This window comes from Capricornis sumatraensis, chromosome 4, assembly GCF_032405125.1.
Source record: "Capricornis sumatraensis isolate serow.1 chromosome 4, serow.2, whole genome shotgun sequence".
Classification (NCBI taxonomy): domain Eukaryota; kingdom Metazoa; phylum Chordata; class Mammalia; order Artiodactyla; family Bovidae; genus Capricornis; species Capricornis sumatraensis.
The window spans coordinates 137,564,555-137,579,188 of record NC_091072.1 but is presented as its reverse complement, the minus strand read 5'-3'; positions in this window follow the sequence as shown (position 1 = coordinate 137,579,188).

Genomic DNA, 14,634 nt, shown 5'->3' with positions numbered 1-14,634 from the left:
TCCATCACCAACTCCCAGAGTTCACTCAGACTCACGTCCATCGAGTCAGTGATGCCATCCAGCCATCTCATCCTGGGTCGTCCCCTTCTCCTCCTGCCTCCAATCCCTCCCAGCATCAAAGTCTTTTCCAATGAGTCAACTCTTCGCATGAGGTGGCCAAAGCACTGGAGCTTCAGCTTTAGCATCATTCCTTCCAAAGAAATCCCAGGGCTGGTCTCCTTCAGAATGGACTCGTTGGATCTCCTTGCAGTCCAAGGCACTCTCAAGAGTCTTCTCCAACACCACAGTTCAAAAGCATCAATTCTTCAACACTCAGCCTTCTTCACAGTCCAACTCTCACATCCATAGATGACCACAGGAAAAACCATAGCCTTGACTAGACGGACCTTAGTCAGCAAAGTAATGTCTCTGCTTTTGAATATACTATCTAGGTTGGTCATAACTTTTCTTCCAAGGAGTAAGCGTCTTTTAACTTCATGGCTGCAATCACCATCTGCAGTGATTTTGGAGCCCCCCAAAATAAAGTCTGACACTGTTTCTACAGTTTCCCATCTATTTGCCATGAAATGATGGGACCAGATGCCATGATCTTTGTTTTCTGAATGTTGAACTTTAAGCCAACTTTTTCACTCTCCTCTTTCACTTTCATCAAGAGGCTTTGTTTTTTTTTTAGCTCCTCTTCACTTTCAGCCATAAGGGTGGTGTCATTTACATATCTGAGGTTATTGATATTTCTCCAGGAAATCTTGATTCCAGCTTGTGCTTCTTCCAGCCCAGCGTTTCTCATGATGTACTCTGCATAGAAGTTAAATAAGCAGGGTGACAATATACAGCCTTGACGTACTCCTTTTCCTATTTGGAACCAGTCTGTTGTTCCATGTCCAGTTCTAACTGTTGCTTCCTGACCTACATATAGGTTTCTCAAGAGGCAGGTTAGGTGGCCTGGTATTTCCATCTCTGTCAGAATTTTCCCCAGCTTATTGTGATCCACACAGTCAAAGGCTTTGGCATAGGCAATAAAGCAGAAATAGATGTTTCTCTGGAACTCTCTTGCTTTTTTCATGATCCAGTGGATGTTGGCCATTTGATCTCTGGTTCCTCTGCCTTTTCTAAAACCAGCTTGAACATCAGGGAGTTCATGGTTCATGTATTACTGAAGCCTGGCTTGGAGAATTTTGAGCATAACTTTACTAGCGTGTGAGATGAGTGCAATTGTGCAGTAGTTTGAGCATTCTTTGGCGTTGCCTTTCTTTGGAATTGGAATGAAAACTGACCTTTTCCAGTCCTGTGGCCACTGCTGACTTTTCCAAATTTGCTGGCTGCATAGCACAAGGAACTATATTTAATATCCTCTAATACAGCATAATAGAAGAGAATATGGAAAAGAGTGTATATATAAAGGCATAACTGCATCACTTTGCTGTACATCAGAAATGGATACAGCATTATGAATCAACTATGCTTCAGTAAAAAATACTCCTTTGATTCTCAAAGATAGTTTTCTCTGTGTTCTTAAGACACTGTGTACATCTTTCTTAAAAAATAGTTTTTAATTAGTTTGCATTTCTTCACTGACCATGTGTTGAGAATAGGGGCAATTTCGTGTTTATCTTTATACCTCACTGCCTAGAACAGTGCATGGAATGTTATTTCACTCTGTGTCTAGTAGCTAAAAGTGAGTGTGACATACCAGATGGAAATAACATTTACTCATGCAGAGTTCTACAAGAAGTACTGCTTATTTGTTTTTTTAAATCTGCTATCAGATCTTGATTCTAGCAATTGGGTAGAATCCACCTGATGTCTACATATGAATACATGACTAGTTGACTTCCTGAGTGAATAAATGAAAAAACTGTTTAAGATGAGATATTCTTAAGATGTTCTGAAGGGAACAAAGGCATTGTTATGCACCTAATGAACCCTATCTGACCACTAGCAATATTTACTGAGCACCGGGTAGCTACCAGGCCTTGGGGAGCCCATGATGACAAAACAGCAAACTTGGCTGGATAGGGGTAACCATACAGTGAGGAATATCAACAATTAAGCAAGAACAACACTCCAGAGAGTTATGTGCTGTGGTGGAGAAAGAAGAGAGTGCAGCAGAGCTTATAGCGGCACTAGCTGTCGGGGAGCAGGGGGGCAGTATATGTATGCATATGGTTGATTCACTTTGCTGTAGAGCAGAAACTAACAACATTGTAAAGCAATTATACTCCAATAAAAATAAAGTCCACAGAAAAATTTCCATGGAATCACGTAATACCTATGCTTGAATCCCCTGCGTGCATGCTCAGTAGCTTGAGTTGGGTCCATTTCTTTATGAGTCTTTGTACTGTAGCCTTCCAGGCTCCTCTGTCCATGGGATTTTCCAGGCAAGAGTACTGGAGTGGGTTGCCATTTCCTTCTCCAGGGGATTGTCCCGATTCAGGGATCCAACCAGTGTCTCCTGCATTGCAGGTAGACTCTTACCACTAGCACCATCTGGGAAGTCCTTGAATCCCTTAGAAGGATACAATTCAACCTTGGGAAATGTATAAGATGAGGCTTGTTCCTAACAGAAGGCATACTTTCTATAATACAGATCACTTTACTTTTTTTAAAATTAATTTTTACTGCAGTATAGTTGATTTACAAAGTTGTGTTAGTTTTTGCTGTGCAACAAAGTGAATCAGTTGTGTATATATGTATACATCTTTATCTCCACTCTTCTTTAGATTCTTTTCCCATACAGGTCATTACAAAGTATTGAGTAGAGTTCCTTGTGCTATACAATAGGTCCTTGTTAGTAATATCATATATCACATATGTGGAATCTAACAAAATAGTACAAATAAACTTATTTACAAAAAACAACAAAAAATAGAGCCACAGATGTAGAAAGCAAACTTATGGTTACCAAGGGGAAAAAGGGAGAGGGGACTCTTTTCCATTCTTTTCCATGATATTTCTCTTTCCCTGTCTGACTTACCTCACTCCGTATGACAATCTCTAGGTCCGTGTTTGTCACTGCAAATGGCATTGTTTCATTCTTATTTTATGACTGAGGAATATGCCATTGTATATATATACCACATCTTCTTTATCCATTCATCCATTGATGGACATTTAGATTGCTTCCATGTCTTGGCTATTGTAAATAGTGCTGCAATGAACATTGCGGTGCATGTATCTTTTTGAATTATGGTTTTCTCAAGGTATATGCCCAGGAGTGGGATTGCTGGATCATAGGATAGCTCTGTTTTTAGGTTTTTAAGGATTCAAAAGACTTAGATTGGGGAGCTACAAGGTCGGGGATAAAAGAGTCAGGAAGCTAAGAGATAAGAAAAAAACTAGATCATAAATGGCTTTATGATATTGAATTTGGACTGGGTCCTGACGTTATCCCTCTTTTATATGTTGCACCCATTGAATAGGACAAATTTCCACAATAAAACAGGATACAAAAGACTAAAATCTTTCATACCAAATCATTTTTTTTCCGCTCACGATCAGAATTATGGACCCCAGTTAAGAGTTATTGACAAAACTCAGTAATTCCTAACTACTTCTTTTACGACCACCACTACCTAGAATACTAGCATAGTAATCTAGGGGAAAATGAATGAAGAAAAGAAACCCCAGGATTTGCGAGAGAATTGAAGGTAGAGTCTTGAGTACTAATTGGATATGTGTCATGATGAAGTAAGAGTGTCAAGGATGATGAGTACGTTACATAGCAGACATTGCTGTGGATAGTGGTACTGTTCAACACTAAGGAACAGAAAAAAGTGAAGTGAAATTGAAAGTGGCTCAGTCGTGTCTGACTCTTTGCAGCCCCATGGACTATACAGTCCATGGAATTCACCAGGCCAGAATACTGGTGTGGGTAGCATTTCCCTTCTTCAGGGGACCTTCCCAATCCAAGGATGGGACCTAGGTCTCCCGCACTGCAGGCAGATTCATTACCAGCTGAACCACAAGGGAAGCTCAAGAATGCTGGAGTGGGTATCCTATCCCTTCTCCAGCGGATCTTCCTGAGCCAGGAATCGAACCAGGGTCTCCTGCATTGCAGGTAAATTCTTTACCAACTGAGCTATCAGGGAAGCCCACTAAGGAACAGAGCCGGAGTCAAACTATCTCTACCATTTGACATATTGGGGCACCTGCAGAATATCCAATCAATGACGAAACAGGGAAATGGAGTTCCCTTCGTGTATATGTGGGAAGTTACTTCCTGCTTTGAGTGGAAGAAGGAAATGGCAACCTACTCCAGTATCTTTGCCTGGAGAATCCCATGGATGGAGGAGCCTGGTAGGCTACAGTCCACAGGGTCGCAAAGAGTTGGACACAACTGAACGACTTTTTACTTTACTTTTTACTTGAGTGGAAGTGAAACATAACACCAATGACATTTTCTGTAATGATGTTAAATATTCCAAAGCAAAAGTATTTCAGAACATTGCTGTTTAATCACCTCTACTGAATAATATGTATATTTCATGGGAATTTATGGACCACCATGTCATACCTTTGTAAAGCATCTAGAGAAGATTATAGGAGACTATAGCCTCTGCTAAACATATGCCAGGATGATAACCTTAAGAAAAAGTTAGCATTTTTATTCAAGAAAGAAAATGGATTTTAGTTGTTTCAAAATTCATCACAAGATGTAATCTATTTTAAAATTTTAATTTTTTGTCATTATTTTTAAAATTTTGCCAAGTCTACCAAACAATTTGTTATTTTTAATAGTAGATTATATCTTCACTAAAAGGAAAAAGGAAGCAGTTGAATCATGTACTATGTTAATCAGTGTGAAGGTAAAACCAATTTCTTGTCATTCACCTCAGATTTGGGTTTTGCCAATTTTAGAGAAGATCTGTAGGAGGAAATTATTACTCTCTATGGTACTGACCTTGAAAACTTAAAATGTAGATGAATGTTAAGGCCTCCACTTTAAAAACATTAAAACAAATTTTCTTTGGCCACACCACAAGTCATGTGGAATCTTAGTTTCCCAACCTGAGATCGAATCTATGCCTCCTACATTGGAAGTGCAGAGTCTTAACCACTGAACTGCCAGGGAAGTCCCAGCCCCCAGTTTAATCTAATCATTTGCTTAGAATATGGGTTTGGTCATTAATAGACATGTTTTGAAAGAATGATGCCTTGCTTAAGGGAAGCATCTTACCATGCGGGAAGGAAGGATTGGAAATATAGATACAGGAGTAGGACCAGTGGCATCTGGGTTTTAAAATTCATAATTTTAGATAGACTGGCACCTAACATCAAAATTATACAGTTTTAAATCTGCAAGAGGGTATTTGTGCCTGGTGGGTTACAGTCCATGGGGGAGCAAGCGTCAGACACGACTTAGTGGCTAAACCACCACCCTCACCTTGTTTTACAATGTTTTACAACTGAAGGGCTGAGAGGTGAAGTGATTTGTCTAAGCTTACTTAACTGTTAGCTTGTCCTGTGATAAAATTCATGCCACCTTGTTGCCAATCCAATTTTATTTCTATAGCATTGTAGTTAGGTAAAATAATCTGTCTTAGAGCTCTGAAGGTTGAGTATCTTGAAAACTAGAAATTGACCCAAACCAATATAGTTTATAGTTAATCAAGTTCATAACATTGTAGAAATGCTTTTAGACCCAGTTCTCTTCTGTGTGTTATCTACACACATTTGTACAATAAACTTAACTTCTCAGGACCTCGGTTTCCTTTCATGGTGACTAATGCCCTTGGATTATTGATATTTAAAGCCCTTTCTAGTTTTAGATTCTAATTTCCCTTGCTAAAGATCCTGGAAATTTACAAGAAATAGATCCTTTTCACAGTAGTAATAGAGTTGTCTTCCTATAAATTTTACTTTTCATATATGTAAACTCTGAACAGGGCATAAGTAAGATTTAACTATTTTAAAAGATGCAATTACCATGGTTATAGGTAGATTTCTATCTTTGCAGTACTGTCCCTGTGGATCCAATTTGAGAGGTGAGAAGGTAAAAAGCAAAGGAAGAGCTCCTCATCTCTCTCTCACTCCCTGGACCCCAGAATTAGAAAAGCGTCCCTGTCCTTTCAAAATTTATACAGGAGAAAAAACAGAAAATTTAAAAATATATAGTTATAAATAGCACTTTGATACTGATTTCATTGTTTCTTCAAACTCTGCAAAATTTATTCTCGGGACTTTATTCAAACACATGTAATTACCTAAGCTAAGCAGTTTTTCATACTTTCAAAGCTCTTGCGTTATTGCACCTGTACGACAGCTTTATAATTCAGTAGTAATTGAACAGCAATTATTTTTCATGATGCATGTACATTTTTATATCAGATTGTTGGCAGATATTCTTTATGATGATGTCGTTTTCACTAATGAGGAAATTAGAGCAAGTTATCTCATAGAGTGAGATGTCTTTTTCTGACTCATTTCCTAGCTCTTGACATGGATTTTAGAAAGTTGTATTGTGAAGCTACATACACAAGTGGGAACAATGTTATTTCTGAACCCACGGAATCCAGGGGCAGGGGTGAGCTGTTTTATAAGGCTGGTAAGATCCTGCCTATCTTGTCCATGTGATAGACTCTGGTATTAAACTTATAAATGTATCTACCTATACGTTTAGATTGTAAAAATTCCAAGAGACCAAAAATCAAACCTTTAAGTTTTCACAGTGCTCTGCCCAAACTGTGTGCTGTGTGTGTGTGTGTGTGTGCATGCTCAGTTGTGCCTGACTCTTTGCAACCCCATGGACTGTAGCCTCCCAGGCTCCTCTGTCCATGGCATTCTCCAGACAAGAATACTGGAGTGGGTTGCCATGCCCTCATCCAGCGGATCTTCCAGATCTGGAATCAAACCCACTTCTCTTAAGTCTCCTGCATTGGCAGGTGGGTTCTTTGCCACTAGTGCCACTTGGGAAACCTCATTTTGATAATTCTAGAGCACAGTATGAAGAGAAGGAGTGGTGAGAGACAAGCAAGATGGGGCAAGATTGTAGAGGGTCTTGTTTCATGATACAGAGCTTAGGGTTTATGCTGAACTCATGAGAAAGCCATGAATTTTTCTAATTGTGCTTTGATGGAGTCAGAACTATATTCTAAAGAGACAGAAGGAGTATCCTTCCAGCATCAATGGGAAGAGTGGTAGGAGGCCATAGAAACTGGCTAGCAAAGACATAACCTGGGAGATAAGTGATCACAGCCTATTTGTGGGTGTTTTAATGGAGAAGGCAATGGCACTCCACTCCAGTACTCTTGCCTGGAAAATCCCATGGAAGGAGGAGCTTGGTAGGCTGCAGTCCATAGGTTCGCTAGGAGTCGGACACGACTGAGCGACTTCACTTTCACTTTTCACTTTCATGCTTTGGAGAAGGAAATGGCAACCCACTCCAGTGTTCTCACCTGGAGAATCCCAGGGACGGAGGAGCCTGGTGGGCTGCCGTCTCTGGGGTCGCACAGAGTCGGACACGACTGAAGCGACTTAGCAGCAGCAGCAATGAGGGTGGAAGGCAGGAATTAGTGAGTCATGAAGGAGGAAAACATGACAAAAATTTCTGACTGATTTAAATATAGATGATAGGGAAGGGGAAATCAATCTTAACTCCCAGGTTTCTGACTGTAGAGATTTCATAGCACTACTTGCTGAGACACGGATGCATGGAAGGGTTTTGAAGTAGGAGTGTATGTGGGGATGAGGAACATCATGGACTCAGTGTTGATATATTGCTTTTGAGAAGCCTGAGGAACATACTGAAATAGATGTCCAGAATATCTGTATCTGAAGCTGAGGAGACAACCTGGACCAGAAATACAAATTGAGTCACCTGCTTACTGATGCTCAATAGAACCATAAGAGTGGTTGAAGCCATTCAAAGAGGGTGGGGGGAGTAAAACAGAGGCAAAACAAGGCCTGGTGGGGGATTTCAATATTTAAGTCAGAAAAAGAGGTGTGTATGTGGGAATGCAGGATGGAAAATGGAGTGATGGCCGGGGTGGGATTGCCCAGTAGATTTTAGAAGAACTGAATAGTCAAATAAAATGTATCCAAATAATTTAATAATAAATAAAGTATTGATATCTTTAGGCTTCCCAGGGGGCTCAGTGGTAAAGAATCCACCTGCCAATGCAGGAGAGGCAGTTTCAATCCCTTGGTCAGGAAGATCCCTTGAAAGAGGAAATGGCAACCCACCCCAGTGTTCTAGCCTGGAAAATTCCATGGACAGAGGAGTCTGGAGGGCTACAGTCCATGTGGTCGCAAAGAGTCAGACATGACTGAGCAACTGAGCACACACATGCACATTGATATCTTTGATGAGGGGCCAATTTCATTGCCACACTAAATGCTGTGCTGAACATGTTTTCAAAGCGCTCAGAGCATGTTCCTGGATTTTTATGTAAAATGCCTGTATAAAAGGGTGGGATTAATTCCCCTGAGTTGAGGAGGCCATCAGATAATATTTGAACTGACCGTGAAGAAAATGGGAATCTGCCTTAGGGGAAAGGTGAAAAAGTGAATTCTATTTAGGGTAACAGTATGAACAAAATCCTGCAGCCTGGTAAACATAGAATATTTGAGTCCCTATGTGACTGGGTATTCCTGACGGTCCCCCTTCTCCAGGCCTCCAAGTTTCCACTTGTGCACACCCCCCATCTATTGATCAAACTGACATAGAATCCAATTGGTAAGAGAGCTTCAGAAACAGTTTTCAGAGGTTAATCTCCAGTGATACAGAATAAACTAAGCAAAAGGCCCAGAATGAACCTGATAAAAAATAATACTGGAAACGGACAGGAAGAGGTAAAGGGAATAAAGAAGTCTCAGGTATTTATGCCTATGTGCTTCCCCAGTGACTTAGCAGGTAAAGAATCTGCCTTGCAATGCAGGAGACACATGTTCAGTCCCTGGGGCGGGAAGACACCCTGGAGGAGGAATGGCAACCCTCTCCAGTATTCTTGCCTGAAAAATCCTGTGGAGAAAGGAGGAGCCCAGAGGGCTACAGTCCATGGGGTTGCAGAGTCAGACACAAATGAGCATGCACTGATGCCTAACTGTACTCATTGTCTGGAATGGGTCAGGGGTACTGGTCCCAGAGAGATTACGGAAGTCGACTGCATCCCTGCCCCACCTGGGTCCCCATACTCATTTCGGTGAATGAATGACGTTTAACTGGAGTGGAAGATACAGAAGAAAAAGCTCAGTTAGCTTGAATTTAGGTGTTTGGTTGAAGTTTCCAAGAAACGTAAGGATATTCAGATATAGAAAATTTGGAGCTGGGACACAAGAATGTGAGCCATAATGAAGTTGACCTGGGAATCATCAATGTATAGATAATCACTGGAGCCAATAAAACAGATGAGTGCATAAGGGGTATAGAGCAAGATGAGAAGACCACCAAGGACTCAGTCCTCTGAGGACTTGACAACTCTGGATTAGATTTGATATTTGTTTTCTTCACTCATCCTCCTAGATTCTGATGTGATTTTCTCCAAAGGTATCTATGGTAAGTAGGTAAGTAAAGTGGAAAATTGAGTTTATTCTAAATATTGGTAAGTATTTCAATATTTCTTTTCAAAAGAACATTTACCATCCAGAGGAATAAAGACTCTGGATTGTTTCAGTCTTTATTTGCCTGCATTTTTACTCTTTTTAACAACACCATTAAAAAAAAAAAAAAAAACACCCAACCACACTGGTGATTTTGGTTGACTCATTTCATTTTATCTTTTAATTTTCAGATTCCTTCTTTTTGGGATTTTACTTATAGCCATACCCAGTTAATCTGCCTTTTTTTTTTTTTTTTAAATCTACTTTGTGCCTTGCTCTGGCCACCTCTACTGAGAGAAATCAGCAACTATTTCCTGAATCTCTTTGTGCGGTGCTGATGGTCTTCATTTAACACCCAGAGAGCACAGAACATTTAGCTGTTGCCTTCTCTTACATTTGCAATTCATACTCTGTGTCAATTCATGTGGTTGATATTATAAAAATCATTTTAAACCTAGTTTAACTTTTTCTTTTTTAACGTTTGGCTTATTCATAATTTTATGAGCTATAAATTTTATTGCATTGTGAATTGCCTTTCCCATCTGCAGATAACTCTGAGGAAGTCCTTGGAGAAATTGCTTAGGATGTGGTTAAAAAAAAAAAAAAAAAGAAAAGAAAAGAAAAGAAAGGGACTTCTGTTGTGATGTGGTGTTAGACCAAAATGTATCCTTGAGTAGAAAATGACCTGGGGGGAAGGATTTGGGCTCTCTCTGTAAATTCAGTTTTATTTGAAGGGTTCACTTTGCCTGAACAAGTAAATTCTGCCCACAGCATGCAAAATGAACATGAAATTGGATACAATTGCATGGTTTACTGAAACAGTAGCTCTAATGAATCCACACAAAGTCCTTCTGAGCAAAAATGTTCTTCAGTGTGATTATTCAGATACACTGTCAATAAGAATGAAAATAAGGAGAACATGCAAATTCCTATTTTTCTTGTGAAATGCAGATTTAGTCTTGGTATGGATTAAATCTGGGATTATTATGGTCACACCAAAAGGAGAAGGGAGCGGCAGAGGATGAGATAGTTAGATAGAATCACCAACTCAACGGATATGAAGTTGAGCAAACTTCAGGAGATAGTGGAGGACGGGGAAGCCTGACGCACCACAGTCCATGGGGTCACAAAGAGTCAGACACGACTTAGCAACTAAGCGATGACAACAACCAGATATTTACTGAATGTTTGAGGATTCCCACAACCACATTTTATTATTAAGGCAAAGCTGAAATATGCAGAAGAAAAATTATTATGTTGATTATTTTCATGTTGGGTTTATTTATATTGACAAACACTAAGTGACTGTAAGGATATTAAAGAACAGCTATAATGAATTGGAGCTTCAAGTTCTTCTGGCTTGTTGATTCAGTACAAATATAGTTTTATTTATTCACTAACTATTTAAAACTACTTTGTTTATATCTCTAATAATGTGAAATATTTTCCTAGAAAGTTTGGAGAGGTCCACTATCAGAATGTTAAGAAGTAGAAGATACTCCATTTGAGTACTGTTTGTTGGAATTAAACTTCACTTTTAAAATTTTGCTGTCTGCAATACATATTTTTACTATGTCTGTGTACACCAAACATATCCTCATGGAAGGGCCTTTTCCTCAGCCCTTTCCTCTGTCTAAATAGAAGGCTTTTCTCCCAGATAACCACATATCCGTCTTCCTCACCTCCATCAAGACTTTACTCAGTTACCATTTTCTCAATTAGGGCTATACTGAGCTTCCTCTTTAAAACTGCTCACTGACTCCCCGCTGGACTGGTTTCCCTGGTGGCTCAGGGGCAGAGAGTCTGCCTGCTAATGCAGAAGATGCAGCGGGTGGGATCCCTGGGTCGGGAAGATCCCCTGGAGGAGGACACGGCAACTACTCCAGCATTCTTGCCTGGAGAATCCCATGGACAGAGGAGCCTGGTGGGCTACAGTCCATGGGGTCTCAAAGAGCTGGACATGACTAGCACACACTCTATACTCTGGGAACCAGCTTGTCTTGCTTTACCTGGAACTTTCCTTGTTTTAACACTGCAAGTCCCACATCCCCAAAACCTCCTCCTCTAGTACCCCTTACTCTGTCCAAGTTGTTAATTTATGTGTATATGTATGTATGTATATATCCATCCATCTTCATATACACCACACACACACATGTACATACACACACTTAGTTGAATGTTTCCCTATAGAAGAATTGTTTTACAACAGCAGGACTTTTCACTGTCCGCCCCCCCTCCCCACAGAAACGTCCAAAGGCCTCAAAGCAGTGCTCGATAAATACTCATTAAATGAATGAAAAAACTTTATATGTCAAGGCAGATTAGTAAAAATTAGAATAGAAAGGCCATGCTGATGTCACACCTATCAAATTGGTGTTTTGATTTTTATCATTTTTCTCACTGATGCTGCTGCTGCTGCTAACTCACTTCAATCATGTCTGACTCTGTGCGACCCCATAGATGGCAGCCCACCAGGCTCCTCTCTCCCGGGGATTCTCCAGGCAAGAATACTGGAGTGAGTTGCCATTTCCTTCTCCAACGCAGGCAGGCATGCTAAGTCACTCCAGTTGTGTCCGACTCTGTGCGACCCCATGGACAGCAGCCCACCAAGGCTCCTCTGTCCGCAGGATTCTCCAGGCAAGAATACTGGAGTGGGCTGCCATTTCCTTCTCCTTTCTCACTCATACTTACAGGTAAATGCTGCATGACTCTGAGATTGCAAACGGCAGGAAAGGTAATGCCTTATATACTGGTCATTTGAATGGGAAATTGAGATTTAAGTAATGAAAATGTTTTTTCATATCAGAATTGTGCTGCTGGATGATAAGATTGGATAGTAATTTTCAGCTGTGCTTCAGTCTGTTAGAGACACTGATAGAAAATAAAGAGGAGGCAATGGTGGGCCTGAAAGAGCATTCTAGAACTAACTTGGCATCTTTTTTTGAAAGAAGGCAAGGGTACAAGCAGATTTAGATTCAAATTCAGTCTACCAAAATGTGCGTGGGTGCTTTCACATGTTGTATATAGATATATGTATCTAATGGAAAAAAAATCCCAAACCAAAAGCCAAATATAACAGACCCGATGCTGTGCTTAGTCACTCAGTCATGTCTGACTCTTTGTGCCCCCATGGATTGTAACCCACCAGGCTCCTCTGTCCATGGGATTCTCCAGGCAAGAATACTGGAGTATGTTGCCATTTCCTTCTCCAAGGGATCTTCCCAACCCAGGGATCGAACTTAAGTCTCCCACACTGCAGGCAAATTTTTTACCATTTGAGACACCAGGGAAGCCCAAGAATACTGGAGTGGGTAGCCTATCCCTTCTCCGGGAGATCTTCCCCACCCAGGAATGGAACTGGGGTCTCCTGCATTGCAGGTGGATTCTTTACCAGCTGAGCTACCAGGGAAGCCCATAATAGACCTGTATGTGTTATTAAATGACATTAAACCAATATCTCAAGTAGAAATGAGGATACTGGCCCAGGAAAATGGCACTGTTCACCAGAATCATTCAGGTACTCAGGATGAGTTCCTACAAGTCTTTATAATGGTTTCTTTCAGCCTATGCCCTGACTGATGGCTAAATGTTGTTACCTTCCATTATCCCTCCTTCTCCTTTCTCATTCAAGCTTCTGAGTTTTTGGAGATTTCTCTCCTCTTTCCTAGACTTTACATCCAATCAAATGACTGCGCTTGTTTTATTTTCAGATACTTTTCAGCTTGTCTCCTCTTTTCTACCCTTAGTGTCCCTTATTTGGTGTTCCCTCCTGATCCCTTGCCATAATTATTATAAAAGACTCTCTCCACTTTAGTGACATTACAATTCCTTCTCTATCCAGTTTCCATAATCCTCTTTTTACTGTGTCACTCTCCCCAATAAAGCACTCGCTCCTTGGGAAGACATGGTGCTCACCATCCTCTGACCTCTGTTTTTCATTCTTCAGCAACATCACACTACCTATGTGTGTATGCTCAGTTGCTTCAGTCATGTCTGACTCTGCAGCCCCATGGACTGTAGCCCACCTGGCTCCTCTGTCCATGGGATTCTCCAGGCAAGAATATTGGAGTGGGTTGCCATACCCTCCTCCAGTGGAATCTTCCCAGTTTGGGAATCAAACCCTCGAACCCTCTCTCAAGTCTCTTGCATAGGCAGGCAGGTTCTTTACCACTAGTACCACCTGGGAAACCCATCAATATTTTCCACCACAACTCTGGCCTTAGTTTTTTTTTGGCCCATGCTGTCTCCTCTTTCATGAATATCATCCTCTCCAGTTGGCTAAGTTTTATTCGTATTTCAAGATTTATGTCAAATTTCCCGTCCTCTCAGAAGCTGTACCCACGTTTCAGTCCATGGAAGGTGACATGTCCTGTCTCTGTGCTGTTCCAACACTGTGCTTCAAGATATCACGTTACCATTATCTATTTTTATCTCTTTTCCCCATTTTGTCCTTCCATCTCACAGATATGGATGAAGTCTTATTCCTTTTCAGATTGACAGCATCAGCAAAGTACTTGGTGATGAAACAACTGCTTGTTGAAAGGGTGAATAAATGAATTAATGAGTGCTTATATGGCTTCACTATTACCAGCACTGAATTGATGTTCACACTCAAGTCATTTATTGGTCAGCGAAGGATTTCCTTTAAACTCTTTTTTCAAGGTATCTCTTTTGTTTCTCTCATGGAGAATCCTCTTATCCTTCGACACCTGACAAATGAGTCACACCTCAACTGTAATGAAATTTTCCTTCCACTGCCAATTCACTGTTCCTGATGGAAGGATCCATGTTAAAACTTTTTATTTTATTCCCTTCAGACTATTGTAATGGTCTTTTGGCTGGTGTCCCAGCACTTATAATTAACAGACTTCAGTTGGTATGAAATGTTGCTGCTGGAATCCAACCCAACACTGGATCAAATAAGCACATAACTCTGGTTTTCGTGTTGTCAAAATTAGAGATGGAAAATTATTATTAGTTCCACATAGACTCTGATCCTCTGGGGAGTTAAGGCAAAATTGCTCCCCTCTGGTGTTTTGTCCACTGAGTTTAAGTGAATCAAGCAACAGGTTTTCTGCTATTTCCCTTGGGAGA